This window comes from Struthio camelus, chromosome 7 (genome assembly GCF_040807025.1).
Source record: "Struthio camelus isolate bStrCam1 chromosome 7, bStrCam1.hap1, whole genome shotgun sequence".
In the NCBI taxonomy this organism is placed as follows: Eukaryota; Metazoa; Chordata; class Aves; order Struthioniformes; family Struthionidae; genus Struthio; species Struthio camelus.
The window spans coordinates 18,118,640-18,138,256 of record NC_090948.1 but is presented as its reverse complement, the minus strand read 5'-3'; the positions used below and the strand labels follow the sequence as shown (position 1 = coordinate 18,138,256).

The following is a 19,617-nucleotide window of genomic DNA, read 5'->3' as shown; positions in this document are numbered from 1 at the left end:
AAAGTCTATTATAATACTTTTCAGTTTTACTGGAACTTTTGAAAATTAAGGATAATATATATTAATGGTCTGGATAGTATTTGGGATATGAAACCTGTGTGTAGAAGGGTCCAGCTTTTGGGGTAGAGCCACTTACAGAGGCATCAAGTAAAGAAATGTATTAACTTGCTGTTATGGCCCTTTTAATAGCTTAAATGTAATGCTCTTTTCACTGTATGTTAAAGATTAATTAAAAATAATAATTTCTGATGTCTTTGAAATTTTTCTTCCAAATTTTTGCTCTGTTAAAATCACATTACTGTTAATCAGTTATTTAGAAAGATGAGCTAAATTAAAGGTGTTACAACCTCATTAGGGTTTTCTGGGCTTCTTCAATGAATGATCCGTTTTGAATCATGACACATACACAAAGACATCAATTTATATATGAAGGCAAGTCAGTAATTTTGAATAGGAAGTTTACAGGTAAAATGATTTAATATCAGTGATAGTAAAGAACAGGACTTCTTGTTTCAATAAACAATAGTTACCCTCTAGATACTCCACAGTAATTTTTTTCTTTGTATTTATATATACACATACAGTTACCAGCTTTCAAATTAAAATATCGTTGATGAAGCATGGTGAATATATCACTTTTACTAAATATTAAATTATTTTGCCATGGCTCAGGGTGGGGTTAGATAGAAAATTATATATTTTAGGCATTAAATGATACCACATAAGTTTTAATTGCACATTCTTCAATCCCAAGCAATTTTTTTTTTCCTCTCCCATCTATGATTATGTCTACAGATAGAGTGCTAGGGTGCAGCAGAGCTCTTAAGAGAGTTATCATGGATCCTATAAAGTCACATCAGTCAACATTTTTAATAGCTTTCTAAATCATGCCTTAGCTCATTTGTAATGTTGAAAATGTTTTAGGTTGGTGGACCTAAATATTTGCCACAGAACTGACTGTATATTATAGTCATCATTGGTGGAGTTATCCATATTGCGAACTGCTGGAATTATAGGTTACTGTATTTTTAATTAGTCAGGTGTAAAGGTTTTTCAGCTGTTCTGAGAAACTTCTTATGCTTTTACCGCTTCTCATAACTTTGGTCCCTGATTAAAATTAAATAATACTAGCAGTTGTTTTCTGCAGTTCTTGCTGCTTTATGATTGTTTCTAGGAGCATCAAAGACTAGAATGAAGCTGACATTCTTATAACTTAATTAAAATGTTGTTTTATTTCAGAATACTAAGCATAACCTTCATGATCAGACTGTGCATATGAAACAGCTCATTATTAAACTGCAAAAAAGAATTTGCACACACATTTAAATAATATTAAAAGATTCAAGCCAGACTGAACTTCAGACTTGAATTTACAACTTCTTTCCTTTAGTTAATTTATCTGTTTGCTCAGGTCTCCTGTCATTTGATGACTTTCCTGTGCTATATTCAAAACCCCATCTGTTTCACTGAAAAATATTCACAGTATTCATGGACAGCTGGTAACTATGCTTCAGGTCATCCTGGACTGAGATCCAGTCAAGTGAATCCCTGTGTCCAGAGAGAAGCCATGGAAGCTGTTACTGTTCTATACAGATTATAAAGATGTAAATATGGTTTGCTCCCCCTAAATAGGAGAAGGTTCCATTATTGGGAACATAATGTTACTGGATTTTTGTACCAGTTAGCTGAATTTTCACAGAACTAGTAAATCAACTACGTTTATGTTTTAAATGCAAAGGATTGATTATAATGGGTGATGAGTGAGTGCCGCATCTAGTCATTTGCATGTAGCTCACTCTGCCTAAATTGAGATGTAATCTATTTAAAGGGAAGTCTGGCTGGCTGCATAATGAATTACACCTTATGCGTTGAGAGCCCTGCACTTGACAGGAGAGCCCAGGATTTCCCTGGTAACTTAGTTTGCTGGCAAGACAACTGAAACTCCTGTAAGAAAAAGACTTCTTGTGTGTGCTCTAGTAAGTTTACACCTGTGCGGTAGCTCGAATGTAGGATGCACTGAGTCTATGGCTGGGGCACTGTGCAGCTTGATTTGAGTACACATGGCAACTTCACATGCATCTGCTAGTATTGGAAAAATGGTAGCTCTTTTGTCAGTTCCTAGGGACTTTTTTCATTTCTTTATAAACTATGTTTTATGCTAGAGGAGACTGCAGTTTTCAACAAACCCGGAATTCCTTTCCTGTCTCCAAAGGGTAACACTGTCTGAGAGCTAGACAAGAACTGTCATGTTCTCTTGAATGACAGAAAATGAGGAATTTGAAACCTTAAAAAATGCATCTGCTTTCATGGACACCATTAATACTTGTGTCTTAGTTTTCTTGGCTATTTTCTAGCAGGTTTTTTTTTTTTTCTTTAAAATGCTCTGGAAATACTCTGTAGGTAGACAAATATCATCAATGTCATGTCTTCAGGGCAGGAAGGGAACATGGTAAGACTTACCAAACTGTATTTGAAGATGAACTCTATGCTAAATAACAACTTTCAGTAGGCACTTTTTCCATTTAATCATTTTCATTTCCCGAATGTTTGGGAGTGACCTCTGGTGAACATTTAGGTGTTCCAAGTTAGCCCATGTTGAGAATCTGGCACTTCGTCATAGATAAAGTTTTTGGTGTGCTGGTTTTTTGGATTGGATCTTGTGGGAATTAGATGATCTAAACATCTTAAAGCTTCCTGTACTACTTATTTCAGGGAAGATTTAAGTAGGGAAAGAGAAGGTGATGCTTTGGTGGGTGGGTGGGTGTGTGGTTTTTCTTTTTTTACTATGATACTTCAACCATCTGTTCTTTTTAATTTAGTTTTATGCCAGAAAATTCTTACCCAAGGTGAAACTACCTTTTATGCAAAGCGCTATGTGCTGCTTACATCCTCAAAAAAAGGTGTTGGCTTTTCGCACAGAGATAAAATTCCTTTGTGCAAAAATCTCAAAGGAGTCTAAATAAGGATAAATAAGGAAGTATAAAATTCAACTGGTGGTTTTCTTGGGATCTCTTTTATTGTTTTTTTGTTTTATAATATGATAAGTAATATACTGATACTAAGTAAGTGGCAGTTGATGCCATGGTCTGTGTTCTTTCTTTGTTCTCTGATACTGGATTTAATGTGTGAGACTACTGTAATTACTGCTCACTGTAATACTTTCTTATTTACTTTTGCCTGTAGTTTAGGTGGGTCTTTGAATGTTTCAAATAGTTGAGCTCAAAAGAAAGCCTTCAGGGTAAAATACCGTTTTTATACAGTGGCTGAAAGAAAGTAAAGGGAAGTGAATACTAATGAAGGAACTGCTGTGAATGACTGGCTGCAAGTCCAGTTTCTCTGCCCATGGAAAAACCGACCAAGATCTTTGAAACGGCACATGACAAATGCAGAAATGGTAAATCTTATATGATGTTCAAATTGGTTGTGTCACATGCTGCCATCTTATGCCTTTGTATTTTAGAGAGGAAGAGGATGGGAAGGCTGGAATTTAATTTGCAAGCTCTGAAACTGAAAAGTGTAGATATCTGAACCAGCTTTTTCACAATATTAAAATAAGCATTTCTCTTTGATAAATTTAATCTTGTTTACTTGGTTTTGCTGAAAGATGGAAATAAAGTAGGCATGAAGTAGCCAGAATACTTTGGCTTATGGAGATGAGCTTCTTCCATGGTTTTATTGAGCAAAACAAGGCATAAATGCCTGTTCATTTACAGGAATGACACAAGTGTTTATGTTCCAGAGCAACAGTGCTTGTAAGGTAGTAGAAACAACTTCTCTGGAGGAGTCCTTTTCATGTCCTTCTGTTACCTGTTTGTGAGTAAGGAAATCAGAATAGCTTGTGCTAAGTGGGCATCAAACTGGTTGCTGATGCAATTCCATATGGTGCTGTAACATCTACTTGAACTCTACTGTAACATTAGCATATTCACCATTGTTAGGAGCTGCCCAGTTCCTCAATAACTAGACACAGAAAAGCTTTGGGCAGTTTTATAGGCTGTGTCCCACCAGTCAGAAAAGGTCTCCTAATTTTCTTTCTGTCTTTAATTTTTTTTAATCGCATATGTTAGGACATGAACATGCAAGTGCTTGCACATTGATAGTGAGATGCGGCTTTCCAGCATATCCAGCTCATTCATGGCTCTTGTTTCTTCTGCTGAGTAGATGTTTTTCAATGCTTTCTTCTTATCTTTCCTAATAAATTAGCTAGTGTGAAACGAGCTGACTCATCAGTGCTAGACCTGACCCTGATCCAGGGAACCTTTTTCTTTATGACTTGCCCCATCTTGGAAGAAGCAGTTGTTGACCACTGACCAATCCTGCCGGGTTGTTAATAATCTGGCAGGATTATTAATGTAAAATAATGTTAAATAGGATCAGTGATAATAAAACCTTAAATTAAAAGCATTTGTATTATTCTCTCTCTGTTGTGGGTTTTCATGCTACACGTGTTGCATTGTTTCCAGTTTTCTCATGTCACAAAGTATAAACACAAATAATAGCGCATGATGATTTTTCTGTCATTTTACATTTATTTGTTTTAATTTACTTTCCACAGAAGGCAACAGTTAAAATCAACAAAATATGCTCTTTCTGCAGGTATCACTAGAAGCTAAAAATGTGGCATAAAATTAGCTGAATACCTCTTGGAGAGCAAATGGAATAGTTACAATTTTCATAGCATTTGTTCTTGATTAATTGTGCTTTATCTAAGAAACTAATTTAGCTAACTATGGTATATGACATGATGTCCTGTGTCCTTATTTACCAGTTTTATAATCAGAAAGATTAGAAGCTCTTGGAATGCAGTTGGTAATTGAACTTTCCCGTTTTCCATTTACTAAGGGAGAAGGGGAGAAGGATGAAGGACGCGTTTCTTAAAAGGGACCATGGTCTTTTCTATTCTCACTGGGCCAGGTAAACTTCTCCTTTCCAGACAAATTTATGCTATAGGATAAGGAGAGTCACAGAGATTTCATTAACCTATTGCTTTTACTGTGCTATTGAGTGGTTTTGATATGAGTCTGATTTGGATCTTGAATCTGAATACTAGGGGAAGGAGTTTTGTGAAGAGGAATGTCAGGCTTCTAACTAATAACTCTAAGTAGTCTGTACCCGAAAGATTCTGAAAAGTAGCCCTCTTGAAGCAAACCTCTTAAAGGACCACTTACCCACGAGGTATCTCTGACAGTTTTTATGAATTTGATTTCTTTCATCCTGAAAGACAGTGTCTGAATCTCAAACGCATGCACACATACCCTGACATTTATTTCTCTGCTCAGGCTTTCCTTTTAGATAGCAAATGTTTGGGGAAACGAATTGGCAAATGAATGTTTCAGGTCAGTTCACTTTGGTACTGAGCTAACAAAGGCAGGTGAAGGCTTGAGGATTGGCTCTAGGCGTGGGTGGTTAGTGCTATGGTAGCATGCTGCAGGGTATTCCACAGCAGAAGGTGTTTCATTATAGGTGTAGCCAAAATCTCAGCCAAGAGGTGTATTTCAAAGAAAATAAATAATGAAGATCAGGGTTTTTTTTAAAGTTTTACAATGGAAAGGTGAAATAAAATTAGTAGAGCGGGGAGAACTTTCAGCGCTCTTCAGGTACAACTTCATCAAATTGAACTTTACAGGCTATCTAACTCTTTTTGGAAGATGTCAATTAAAGTTTTGATAGTGTTTTTTTTTTTTAATTATTCACCGTATCTGGATTTTGAGTCTTCATTTAACTGTCCCATGTATTCTCTCCAGAGAGTTTAGTAGCTCAACCTCTTTTAATATTAAGAATGAAAAAAAAAAAAAAAAAAGGCCAAAGGGCAAGAAATGAAACCTTACATATTTTTTCCTGAAGTCTTTTTGCTCTGAAGTCTGTCCGGGAGATCTTTATTTTGTCAGTAATAGAAACATTCTGTTCAGGCTTTCAGATAAAGTCTATGCAATTTTTAAAGTATTCTTTTACTTCAGAAGCAGGTTTACTATATAATACTATCAGATCTTTTTCCAGCAGAGGTATACTATATAACTTACTCTGAGCATGGTGGATCTTAATAGCATTAGACAGGGTCTAAGCAGGAGAACTACCTCACCATCTGCAATATCCAAACTAAAATCAAGACTTTTTTATAGTGGGAAGGGGTTACACCACAGTTATTTCTTTAAAATAGTCTGCTGTGGTGAGTCAAAGTTCATTGACTTGTTACATAACACTCCTTTTTGAGAATGACCATGTTTTGCCAATGGCAGCTGTGAATCCCTTTATTACCTTACTTAGGTAGGTAAGGCATTCAGTAGCAAGTAGAGGCTTACTGCTTCCAGCCTAATCTCTGATACTAGAAGTGCTGGGAAAGTCCTCCACCTTCCACATTTTTATAACACTAAACTTTCTGAGCCTTTTGGTGCAAGCTGCCTTTACAAGCAACATCTTCTATTGCATGCTTTGCTCTTAGGATAGTTCAAAAACAGTATTTTTTTTTACTCTATTTCTTGTCTGAAATTGCGAGAGGTAAGCCTTTTTATAATTATGTCAAAATGTCTGTCACGCAGGGTTGGGGCTGTGCAAACACTGAAGGCTTCTGACCGCAAGCGTTTAAAATCTAAGCATAAATGAAGAGACAACTGAGGGATATAAACCAAAAAGGTAATATGAGGAAACAATAAAATGCTAGAAAATAGTCATTCAGCAGAGGAGCAACTGGCTCTTGGAGAAGAAGACAGCAAAGAGTCTCAAGTAGGGTAATGACATAGCTTTGCAGATACTTTCTGGATGCTTCTGTGTGCAGAAGGGCACCACAGGGGAAAAGTATGCAATTTTTTAACAGTTAAAGGGAAGGACAACAGAAACAAGTTGGATGATGGGAAGTGAAAGATGGCAACAGGCAAGAGTAGATCATGAAGCACTGAGAAAAATGAAGGCAAGCAGAAGATGGTGCAAATTTTGGGCCGCAAGCTGTGATAGCTTCAAATCCTCTTAACTTTTTTTTTCTGAAAGAATTATGTTGTAGAACATTAGGGTTAAAGCATCCATCCTACATACAGTATCTTGCAGTTTATCAGAAAAGTTGCATGTTAATCTGGCATACTGTTTTCTGTTCTCTTTAAATTGCAGTAACTGCAGAATCCAAATGATATATTTAAAGAGCGAAGCCTTCTGAGACTACATCTGATTCTTTCTTTCCTTTTGTGTGTCAGGTTGTTGAGATTTTCACTCTCAATGGCTACTGCCATGCTTAATTAGGAAGCAGATCATAAGAGAAACTCCTTCTTCACCAACTGTGACCAGCAGGTATTGACAAGAAAACTATGTAAACTCTACAAATGACTGCTGGTGTACTTAAAGGAGCAGACAAATATGTTCACTTCAAGGTCCCTGGGGTGTTCAGCTTTGTATGTTAGACAGCAGCTTTTACTGGAGATGTGAGCGCAGTGCTTGTGAGCCTGCAAAAATCTATAGATAATGCTCCAGCTGTTTGGAGAGAGGGGAAAAAAAGCACACACACAAAAACCCACTACCCACTTATTGGTATAGTGTTGTCAACACTTAATTCTGTGGGTTCAAAGGTTTTTTCTAAGGGATACAAAAAGAAAAAGAGGTGTTCATTTTTCCAGTTTTCAAAAGACTTTTGGATCTAGTTGTTTGGTGCCTTTTTCTTCCGGATATCAGTACTAAAGCCTTAAACCAGTCTTTTTCCTGTAACAGCAAGGTTCCTCTCTCTCTGCCACCATGAAAATTTTAATTGATCTGCTAAAATGGTTCTCGTAAGCTGCTAAAAAAACCCAAAATTTTATGGTAGAAGCCTTATTTAATGTGCACTAAATCCTGGAAAGAATTGATGCCTTTTCAAATAAAATCCTGCTGTTTGTTATGTTGTTAGTACAGAATTAATTCTACATCCTAATTACAGACAAAAGGAACTCGGATTCCCAAATCATATTTACCAATTACGTATTTTACGTTGACCCTTCAATGAAGTTAGGATGCAGACAAGACCATAGTATCCTAATTTGTGGAGGTGCTAATTTGTATTCATTAGACCCTTCGGCGTCAACAGAACTAGTACCCCTGGGAATCCTTCACATGATAAATTCATATGAAGCAACAGCCCACCTGTGGGGTGTGTGTGTGTATATATATGTATGTATACATGAAAACATCTCAATTCTTGGGTATAGAAATTTTATGAAAACAAGACTCACAAAGTTATTTAGCACAAAGAAATTACACTGTAGGTGGAGAATGCAGTATATTTGTACCTTGATTAATTATGAAGTTCTCTCTAAATTACTAATTTAAGGGCACTTGTGATCAGTTATGCAAAATTTCTCTTTATAAAATTCAAAACCAACATACCTTTCCTATGCCTGTTCAAAGAGATATTCGCATACCTGGTATTACCTGTACTAATTCAAAAGTGCTATGCTAAATTAAAACTGACAAAGAATGATTCTTGCAGGCCAGTGCGAGTAAGACCTTTCTGCAACACTGAATTGTGAGTAGGTGCAATTTGTAAAAATATTTTGTGTAGGTTGCCTAAGGAAGCTGTGGAATTTCCATCAATGGAAATTTTTAAAAGTCAGGTTATGCAAACATCTGTCAAGAATGGTAACAATACAGTTGATCCTGCCTTGGGGCAGAGACACAATGTACATGACCTCTTGAGGTCACTTCTAAACCTATTTTCTATGCTTCTGCATTATGATGACACATACTGTACCTATGTATTTAAAAGTTATCCAGTTATAAAAGTTTATTTGTACTATTTTATGCCATCTCTGTTTCTTATGCTCTTGCGATTCAAGCATATAACTAGGAAGGAAAGGAGAATAGTTCCTAATTAATTATGGAAACTTGCAATGCCATTTCATTGTGTGCGGCATTTTAAGATCTACCTTGAGACTGATAAAGAACAGAGTGGATGGGAGAGATAAAAGGGAAACAGCATAGATCAAGACTTGAAAGTTTATTAAATCAACCTTTCTTATTAAAATATGTTTTAAATTGAACACATCTGTAAAGAGAGAAGAGAGAATTTCTGTGACAAGTTTGTGAGGAAGAAAGACTGCCATTGCCTGAAAGAGATTTGGGGACTTGCATTTGAGACCTGCCAGTGCAGAGGTGACTTAAGTGTGAAGTCCCAACCATGCAGTGTGCTGAAGATTCATAACTCCTACTTAGTTCAGCACAATCTTAGGGTGCGTAGAAGGGCCGCGGTGACAAGTTCTGCCTTGTACAACGATTACTCTGTCCCACGGGTTTTCCATTTGTGCACTCATAGCTCTGTGGCTAAAGGAGCTGGAATTCAGGAGACTGAATGCTGCATGGAAACAACAGTTATTGAAGAACGTTGCTTTCAGTTCTTCTAAACAACGGTACCTGTTTGGCAGAGTTGTTAGCCCTTGCTATTTGCAGATAAAAATAGCATGCTCTTTCAATCTCTTCTTCTGTGCAGTCTGTAAAATGTGTGCTTGCAGCCTCATACTGTATGCTTTGTCTTGTGATGGAATGAGACCAGTTTAGTTACCTTTAGGACTCTTCAAAGCTATAAGGCAGGTGGTGGGAACAACATATATGCCTAAGAGTTGGCCTGCAACTAATTATCAGCTCCAGTGTCATCCTTTGTTCATAGGCTTCCAAGGTCAGAAACTGAAAGCCCAAGGGTGGTGGTTATGAAACTGGAGATGAGAAAGTATACTATTCTGTAAGATGCTTCTTTTCTTGAGAAAAGGAAGGAGAAGTTTGGGGATGAGGAGGAGGAATAAAGGGGAGGGGGGGGGAATACAAGCATTATTCCTGAGGAGGGATGGTCTAAAAAAGGAAAATCAGTTGGACAAAGTGCTGTTCACCCAGAACTGGACTGTTCTCCCAGAGCCTGGATTAGTATCCTAGCAGATGCTCAACAACCATGTTTTGATGAAACACCATTCTTGTTAAACAGTCAAATGTTTCAGTTTGGGTTTTGTGTAGAAGATGATCAGTTCCAAAACCTTGGAATCTGTATGGCTTTGCTGTAGGATCTCCAGTGCAGACTGTAACTATAGTTAATACAACTTAGGTGGTATGACAGACAGACTGTGTGGCTTCTTTCGCCCAATTAGGCTAAGTTTGCTAGAACTAACAGAAATTAAACCTCTTGTGAAACCATACCTCAGCAGCAGTTCCACAGGAAGAGCCGAATTCTTGTATCTTGTGTGTGCTTTAACCGTAAGTCACCTTTCAAGACTATTAACAACTTCTGTCTGTACACACGCCAGTTGTTGTTACCTCAGAGTTGAGAGAAGACAATTATTTTGGATGATGGGACCCCACACAGATTTTACTGACTTATGCTTTTTTTAAAGTCAGTATTAATATTTCCATCATTGAAATACATGTCTACTATTAGTTGCTGAGGATGCACTTTAAAGTATATATATGTATACTGTATAATAATGGACTGAAAGTATTTAGGTTTTTGTAGCTGACCCATTTTTAGAAATCTTTGCAACACTTGCAGATTCAGAATGCAAACAGCTACTGCATTTATAGAACACTCATTAAAAATGAAGTAGCAGTTTAGTAAAGGGGTAGTTAAGAGGTCAATGAAAGTCCCTGCAGTACGGGATCTGAAGCATTTCTTTTTATTTGTTATACTGCATATTCTTTTCCTTCAGAACGAGTAAAACTCTGGTAACATGCAGGTAACATAACATGTTCATTGCCTCAGATAGGAACATGCATGATTAACTTTATGATGATGAGTAAAAATACTAAAATAATCAACCTACTGATAATGGTAAGCACATATGCAAATATTCACTTTAAAAAACTAGTAGGAGCTAAAATATTTTCTCTTGAATTGAAAAGTAGTTAATGTACGCCTCAGAAAGCACTCAGTAATTTTATATGCTTCTAATCTTAGACAATTGGCCTAATTTTTCTCAGGTGAGGTGTGACCTGGCTGCTCCTATATTTACAGGAGCTGTATTTTCAGATGTCTTGCCTCTGTGAAAACTTGGACTTTGATATTAAAGGTTGGCTACTTAAAAAGGAAGCATTAAAATGTACTGGAAGTTTCTGAAGCAGTAGCCCTACGTTTCCGTCTCTGTGGAATCTTGAAACTGTGTGTGTGTTCTGACTCCGAGATTGTTACAGAAGATGACGAGCTTGAGCCTTCTTGGTCCTGGGTGCTCCTTTGTCCCAGTTCATCAAGTATTTCAGCCTGTGTGAACAATTCCAATGGATTTTGGAAGCGAGCTGTTGACATGGGACTAAAGTTTCATATGTACTGAAGTCCAAATGCCAGACAGGACAATCTAGCTAAAATACTCTAGGACTTGATTTAGATGACATGTCATCTAAAGAAGAACTTGCTGAAAACACAGCATGATATAGAAATAACTATGTACATATTTTGCATGGTTGTCTTTGTTAGGGATGAAATCTTCAATAACAAAATACTGTAGGCAAGCAGTTTCAAGCTTAAGTGTGGCTTTTTTGCCTCAATGAATTTAAATGCATGCTTAAAATCAGGAACAAGGTTAAAAGCTTTCTTTACTGGATTTCTCTCTTCAAATCGCATCTTGAATAGAAAGAATAAATGAAAACAGTTTTAAAAGTTAATTGAAATACTGACAATTGATCTTCAAGAAATAAGTTGTGAATTACAAAATGGTTTTTAATGGACTGTGCTTCAGATTTCTGTTACATTAGACTTTTCTTTGTGTTTATCTTCTCATGCTGAAAAGGGTTACAGCGGTACATGTTTAAAACTTTGTGAACAGATGAGCACTCTCGCTATTTTTAATATCACTATTATGTTCATGATGTTTAAAACAGTGTGCAACCTTAGAAACATTTTTATACTCTTGATAAAGACATAAAGTGCTGACATTTTAGTAGAAGCAAAACTGTTTTATTCCATTTTAGGAAAGAGGAAGTCAATGATTTTTATCATTTTTTACTTTCTAAAGAACCTGGACTCTGTATGCGTTAATCCACTTAAATTTTACAAATGACCATTTTAAGCAAGCTTTAATTTAATAGTATACTGAACAGATTACTGATTTTAATTGTTGTAGTTCACTTTTTTTATTTAGCGCATTCTGTGAAGTTTGCAAGTGGAACAAATTTAGTAATGTACTCCCAATGGGATAAAAAAATAAATTGCATTGCATAGAAAAAAAAATAAGGGCTTTACTAAAGAACCAGTGAGGTCCTTCTTAATTAAGGGAAACAAGCTTCAGGGCTTTAGGGGAGGAAGTGTTCATTGCAGGTGTAACTTTCTCTGTAACGCAAAGAAGAATCAATTTACAGAGATTTGGTTTTGGTAGTTTTTGTTAGAATGGGAATAGAAAAGAATCCTTAGAAGTGTTCCATTTCAAGGTAGAAATGGCAGTAAAGTTGAGCAGTTTTAAGAATATTCAAAATCAGAGTAAATGACTTCTTTTTCCAGGACTGCAAAAGGAGATTAAAAAAAAAAAAATCCCTGTGGGGATTTATTATATGCGGTTTTCCATGAGGTGTTTTGTGACTTAACATTTAATCCATTTTCCTCTTGCAAACCAGGTAAACCCAGTTACAAATTAGGACACACTTTCTTTTCAGTTATATAATTCACAGAGCAAAAATAGAATAAACCTTGGAAGCCCAAAGGAAGTCACATTTCTAAATATTTAGTGTAAAATTTTTCTGTTATTTAGGTAAACTGTATATCGAGATTCAAAGCTCAGGTTCAGCATTTTTATGCTAATAGTCCATTTCTGGTAAAGGCTGTGTAAATGTGTCATCCACTGCCTCTGAAAGCTCCAGACAATAATTGTTGAAGAAGTGCATACAGAAGAAATAGAGAATAATATGGATGGCACACACTGATGATAATAATTTAAAAATTGGCTTGTAATAAAACAGCTGAATTAGATGCTTCTGCTAAGTCTCCAAAGTCTGTTCTTTCTACTTGGCTAGGAGTGCGTGCACAGCCTATATCATGTAAATCCAGAACGAACACCCCTTTGCTTTGTTTTCTGTCATGTATACAAGCATATATTTTTATCACCTTGTTACCTGTCTATCTGCCTTGCTGAAACCCTTTCTTTGAGGAAAAGTTTTGTTTCTTGTTTGACTTATACGATCTTTAATTTACTTGAAAATCAACTCTAGTTGTCTTTTATGTTATCATCTCTGCAGTGCATAAATAATTGTGAGAAGATGAGAAGGTTCACTGGACATGAGATCTCAAAGTGGCAGCTGAAGTCTTTTTATTTTTAAAATGTAGTTTACACGAGGTCATGTGTTTAAAGTAGCTTCTGGCTAGACAGCTCCTAGAACTGTTTCTGATAGATGGGAATGCTACCAAGAAAAAATCGTTCCGCTTTTCCCTTTTAGGCCATACTTACGTCCTAAATTTGTACAGTATGAATTCTATTGCATAGGCTGTATATTGTATAGACCAATACAACCTGTGTTATGTTAGTTTTTCACCATTGTCCTGGGTGGGGGTAGGTATCTCAGTCTTGAAATACAGACACATTTTAAGGTAGGCTTGCTCCCTGCCTTGACTGAGTTCCTGTGCCATATATGCACTAATACTCGGAGGCATGCTTTCTTCCTTTCTTGATTCTTCTGCACTGTTCCAAGAATTCTGGGACAGTACTGTACAGTTTTCTGTAGAGTACTAATTACCTATACATAAGTACATATTACTGTTACATAGGTAGTTAAGGGAATATGGGAATGCCACTGTCTATGCAATCATCTTAACAAATACTAAAACCACATGTGCAGCAGTCTTTTTTGGATAAGACCTATAATTTGGGTGCAATCTTAAAATTTTGAACAGTTGGTTAGCATTTGAAAGCAAAGACTAAATTGCCTTTTATGGCTTGTTGTTTTGTTTAATCATATATGAATACTCTATTACTCCTTTGTCTAGCTTTGAGTTCTCGTGTTGTGCTTAGTAGTACTTCTGTTGCATGTGTGGTGGTGTTTCTTTTATGAAGCTTTAAATATGATATAGCCATCTAAAATCTAACTAGAATGCCATACGTGGAAGTAGAGACAGACGAAGGAAAGCTGAAGATGACAAATAAGATTGGGGTGCAATTTAGACATCTTTTCTGTGTCTTATTAATGTATCTAAATAGCAACAACACATTGGTTAGTATTTGGAATGCAAAATTTAGACATTAACATACTATTGTTCCGAATTTTACAAAAAGATGGTTTGTGTCCAGTGAGTTTAATTATCTATTTTATATATATATTATGTATGCATATTTATATGTATAGTTTAATTATATATTTTATATATATATTGTGTGTGCATATATATTTTTCATACATTATCTGTGCTTATGCACTGATAATTGTTTTCTGCATGCAGAGTAGAGCTGGCTATTTGTTTAGGATTTGCAGATATCACTAGACTGGTCAAAGTGGTAGATTCATTCAAAATCCTATAGAAAAATGAGAGAAGCGGTCAAAACAGGTGTTAGCATTGATAGGTCTGTAAATGTTTACATGCGAATGCCTTTCCTAAAGGTGAAGCAAGAAGTGGTGCCTGTATTTAATAATACATACATATTTAATAACATCAAATTTTCAGTTGTTCATAACTACCTAATTATCAATTAAAGGAAAATGTTCCTCTCAAACCTAAACTATTTCAACTACATCTAAGAATAAGAATAGTTTAAAAATAGAATAGGGGCAAATAGGGGAATAACTTCTTAAAGCTGAAAAACCTCTCTTACTTGTAAGGGTTTCCCTCTCCTGGATTCACTTTTGGGGGTCTGTGGGGAATGTGCTGTACTAGTCACTAAGCCCCCAGTTCCCTCTCTTCCTGGTAGTATTGAAACAGCCCTGGCCTTCCTTTCCCAGGGTTCATGCCAGTCTGTTCCTTTCTGCTTGCCCAGCACCCTCATGTTTTATCCTCCCTCGCCCGGCGTCCTTTTTCATCGCTGCGCACCTCGGGGGGCGGCTGCCTCGCAGCCGCGATGCCGGGAGGGGGAGCCCAGAGCCCACGCGAGGGCTTTCCTGCTGTGCCTCACAGCTGCTGCCTGCACGCCGCGGGCAGGCGGGTGGTAAAAAAGCTGTCCGATGGTGGAGCAGGCTGTGGGCAGGTGGGTGCTTCAGATCATTTTGGCTGCTAGATTTCAGAAAATATTCTGGCTGTTTAAACAGAAATGCCTAAGAAGACTATAGCTTGGTCAAATCTGAGGCAAATTTTCATGAGCTGAATAAAATGCTGACAGATCCGTATCATATTCCAAGGCCCTATTTGACAAAACATCACTAAAGCTTCTCCAAGAGCCAGCTGCAGTATATTTTTTATAACCTGAACAAACCTGCTTTATTCCTGGAAGCAGCTCAGCTCAGTAAGTTGCAACTTTCAAGAAAAAAAACCTGCTTGGGCAGACACCCAAGCGCAGAGAATTTCAGTTGACAGTTGTTTGGCAAAGATACATGCAACTGAAAACAGGATTTGCTAACAAACTGTATTGAACAGCCTTGGTGTAAATCATTCTAACAGTAGTTAAAAAAGCAAAGATAGATAGGGAGAACTGAAAAAGAATGAGGGGGAAATAAAGTGCAGGCACAGAAGGGGAGAGATGAAACCATGCAGGTAAATGCTGAGAGTGCAGGACAAGCTAAATAAGAGGGATAATGGTCATGGAGAGCATAGAATAGTAGGATAAAGGTGGATTTGGGTTTGTTTAAGTGCTTTGAAGCTAGAGTAGTGCATAAGGTTATAGCTAGATTTCAGAGAAGTTGCATAGCCTTGATCAAATAGTAAAATGTGGACAGTACAGACATTTTGGGTTTATTAGTATCATATGACCTATCCTTATGACCTGTTCCAAAGCTACTGAATTCAGTGCAAAGAAGTCTCACTAGCAGATGGAATTTGTATCCTATACTTAGTGCAGAGCATGTTTACTGCAAAAGCATCTTCAAAGCTCAGTAAGTGAACTCCAGAATGCTTTGATCTACACCACATCCAAGCCATTGGCATCTTGACCCATCTGCTTGTTTTGGGTCTTGGAAATAAAGTATCAAATTAAGATCCTCTAGGATGCAAGACATTTCTATTGAATTATTCTAATGCATTTGACCATATTTTAAAAGGATTGACTCAGTTACTTTTGATACATCTCTAAGAGGTGTGTGTTTAGTTTGTTCTAAAATTCAGATTTCAGCTAAATTTTGTAACAAGGAAGTGTTGACCTGTCAGTATAGAAGAAATAAAGACATGCCCATTATTCCATTATGCAGGGATAATAGTAAAGAACATAAAGCCAAAATACAGTAGACTAAAAAAGAGCTTACAGAACAATTTGTTAAGGACATAAAACTAGCATTATTTCCTATTTCAAAAGCATCAGGAACAAGAAGCCTGCTAGTCTTTTTAGAGGTGAAGTTTGCAGGTGATACTAAATTATTCAGAAGAGTAGGAATGAAAGCCAGCGGGAAAAAAAAAAAAAACTCAGTGATGCTGAGTGATAAAATGACATGTGAAATTCATTGTAAATAAATGTAAAGCAAGTCTCAAAGGGTAAAAAAAAAAAAGCCTTTATGTGCCCAAAAATGGACTTCAAACTGACAAACAATGTGCAAGAACTACGCTGTAAGATTATATTAAAGCTATGAAAATAGTGTCAATAGCAGTCAAAACCAAACTGAATCTTAGGAATTTTTAGAAAGAAATAGAACAAAACAGAGAACATCATGGTTACATGCAGTGCCACAGTAGTGCTCCAGCACCTTGAAAAAGTCAAGAGAAGGATGACTAGGATGAGTTAAGGATGATTAAATCTTTCAAATAAGGAGCAAGTAGGGCTAGGAGTTTACAGTCTGGAGAGAAAATTGAAGGAGGCTATGATACGTTTTATCAAGTGGCAAGTGAATAGATTATGACTGATTGTTTACTGGCTCTTCTACTACAGGGACATGGGAGCATTAAATGAAACTAGTAAGTGGTATGTTTAAGCTAAGCCAAAGGAAGTATTTGGTCATGTCTGTTATGCCATTGAACTCCTTGCCACAGGCTGCTAGAAGTTTACACTGACTGGAAACGTAATAGGACTGACTATTGACAGAATATCCATCAAGGACTATAAAGTTAGTAATTCTTTAAGCCAGGACCTTACCTCACTGGAGTCTGGGAAAGTGTACTAGGAAATAGCACTGTATGTTTGGCTTGTTCTTGTACCCTCTCTTAAGCATCCATGATGGGCCACTGCTAGAGAAAGGATACAGGGAGATGCTTGGTTGGACCAAGTATAGCCTTTCTTAGGTTGAGCTTAACAAATGTTTAATTCAAAACTTCTGCCAAGATGCAAGCGTGCTTCAGTTTGCATGTAGCTTCAGGGAGGTGAGCTAGCTTTTTTTTTGTGTGTTTTTTTAATTTGACTTAATCTGAAATTAACATCTCTTTTGAGAAGAATAGGACAGCCTTTCTAGATCTTTGTTGTAATTTTCTACTTTCATGGCTAATTATATTTTAATTTACTCACTACCTATTTTCATTTCTTTTTTCTGTATTTAGTCAGACATCAATTGTTATTCTGCTTTTCATTCCTATATTTTCTTTTTAATACATTTTGAGTGAGAGTAGAAAGTAAGTTGTGCTGTAGACTTCAGTGCTTATTGCAGAAAGCTACATTAGACTACACAGTTTTTAAGTGTAAGGAAAGCAGTTGCAATATCTTTCATAAATGACTTGGTTAATCGAGGTTCATAGGAAGCTAGGAAGGCTGCAAGCACACTGGAGGACAGAATCAGATGTCCAACTCCTGTTGATATATTGGAGAAATGGCTTGAATAAAATAGGCTGCACTTCAATAAGGACAAGTACAAGTAGGAATAAGCAGAAACATTTAACTGTACAAATCCCAGGAGTGAAGTCATTGATTAGCTAACAGATCTGCACAGAAGAATTATATGAGATTTTGTGGATTACATACTGCCAAAGAATTAATGCCATCAGGCAAAAAAATAGGCAGAATGTAAGGATTATTTAAGGGGGACATAGTCTGAAAGCCATGTGAAGTGCCTGATCTGTTTTAGTGAGGTCTTACCTGAGGAAAGCAGTCTAGGATTTGGTGTCATGTTCAAGGTGGATATGGTCCACCTTGGAAAAGAAATGGTCTGGAGATCACTGAAATGGTCCAAAGTCGAGATGACTTTCAAGGGAAACTTAAATGAACTGTGACTTTGTTATCACGTATCCCCTTAGTTTTTTGTTGTACAGTATAGCATCTTCGAATTAATTAAAAGCTGCTACAAGAGAACTCCTGTTTTGGGATTTATCACTTAATCTTTGTGTTACTTTTTGCATTGACATGTATAATACGTAGATAGGTCTAGGTTCCTAAATTTCTCTTCTAGCTTACTGCGTTTTATATTTAGAGCCTCTTCTCCTGCAGCATGTGACTCTAGTCTTTCACGCCACTATCGTTTTTCTTGTTTTCTGTAAGTCAGCTAACGTTGCTTATGCTTTCAATATAAATTTCAAACTATATGTTCTAATTGTATAGTTTCTGGTATTCACAGAAGTTAGTGAAACATGACAAGTTGTGCTTTGAGCTGTAACAGTGAAAACTGTGGTCATCTATTCAGAAATGGAGATCCTTCTCTGCTCCTCTCTTCACATAACTCAATAAAGAAAACGAATGTGTCCAAACCAATTAAGAATGCTTTAGTCTTGATTTAAATAAAATTTCTGTAGAAAATACATTATGTAGATATTGTTACGTATTTTTATATGCTCTACCCCTAGCAGTGTGATCATAGAAGTGCAGATTTCTCGAATTGAATTCAGTTTCCCTTTGAGCTTTTATGAATCTGTTTCATAACAGGTTGCTTATTTAAGACACTAAATAGTGTATTTCGAAATACAGCTTAAAATGTCCTGGTTCTTAGTTGGCTGTCCTTTCTTTTGTTTTTTACTTGCCACAGACAAGTCTGCAGTAGCATTTTGTGGCAGTGACACTGCCAGATTAATTGTGCACTGTTAAGAGTATATCATTTTGTCAGTTTTAATCTTGTTGCCTTTTTGTTTCACTGAAACATGTTTTCTCTGAACTGGCAAATGGATAAGCAAGAGACATCCCGGTACATTTATCTAATGTAGCAGCCAGTCTAAATACAAACTTATCAAGAGAGGAAAAAAATACTCCTATTTTGAATATCTCCATATATTAAGAAATTATTTATACTTGCAGTCTCTTGTTGGCAGCCGCCTCTGAACTCCTCCCTCTGCTGAACCTCTCTGGAGAGGAATTGACCAGAATGAAGCACACTATTCCCAGTCACTCGGAACCGTTAATTTACAAAAATGCATTAAAATTATACTGGTATTTTCCATCTCACTGCTTTTACATGCTAGCTGTCTTTCCCTTTGTCCACTGCTGTGCATCAAACTGAAGTTTTCGTTGCTATTTTGAATATTTCACAAAGACCCTAGTGTTAGGGCTTTCCAAGAAGTCTGAAGGATGTAGGTGTCCATCCCTCATTTGAAATTCAAATTTCAAGGGAATTAGTCATCAGGCTCCTTTGAGACTCTCAGTCTGTGTCTTTCCCTGAAGAGTGGCATGCTGCACGGTTCTAAATTAACTGGCTGCTGAAGATTTCCTCTGTATTCCTGCACTT

The 19,617-nt window shown here is 36.7% G+C and overlaps 1 protein-coding gene across 5 annotated transcripts in view; it reads left to right on the top strand.

The window, feature by feature from the left end:
* The window catches only part of LOC104145967 (heparan sulfate glucosamine 3-O-sulfotransferase 1), a 62,216-nt gene that overhangs the window by 24,570 nt on the left and 18,029 nt on the right, over nucleotides 1-19,617 (top strand). The window contains exons 3-4 of one of the 5 annotated variants that reach the window (XM_068950006.1): nucleotides 4,843-4,914; nucleotides 6,537-7,275. The exons of 3 other annotated variants lie outside the window; for them this stretch is intronic. The gene's annotated coding sequence lies outside the window, so the exon portion shown is untranslated. Of the gene's footprint in view, nucleotides 1-4,842; nucleotides 4,915-6,470; nucleotides 7,276-19,617 lie in introns of those variants that run through there. One more of the 5 variants, XM_068950008.1, reaches the window with a different exon arrangement.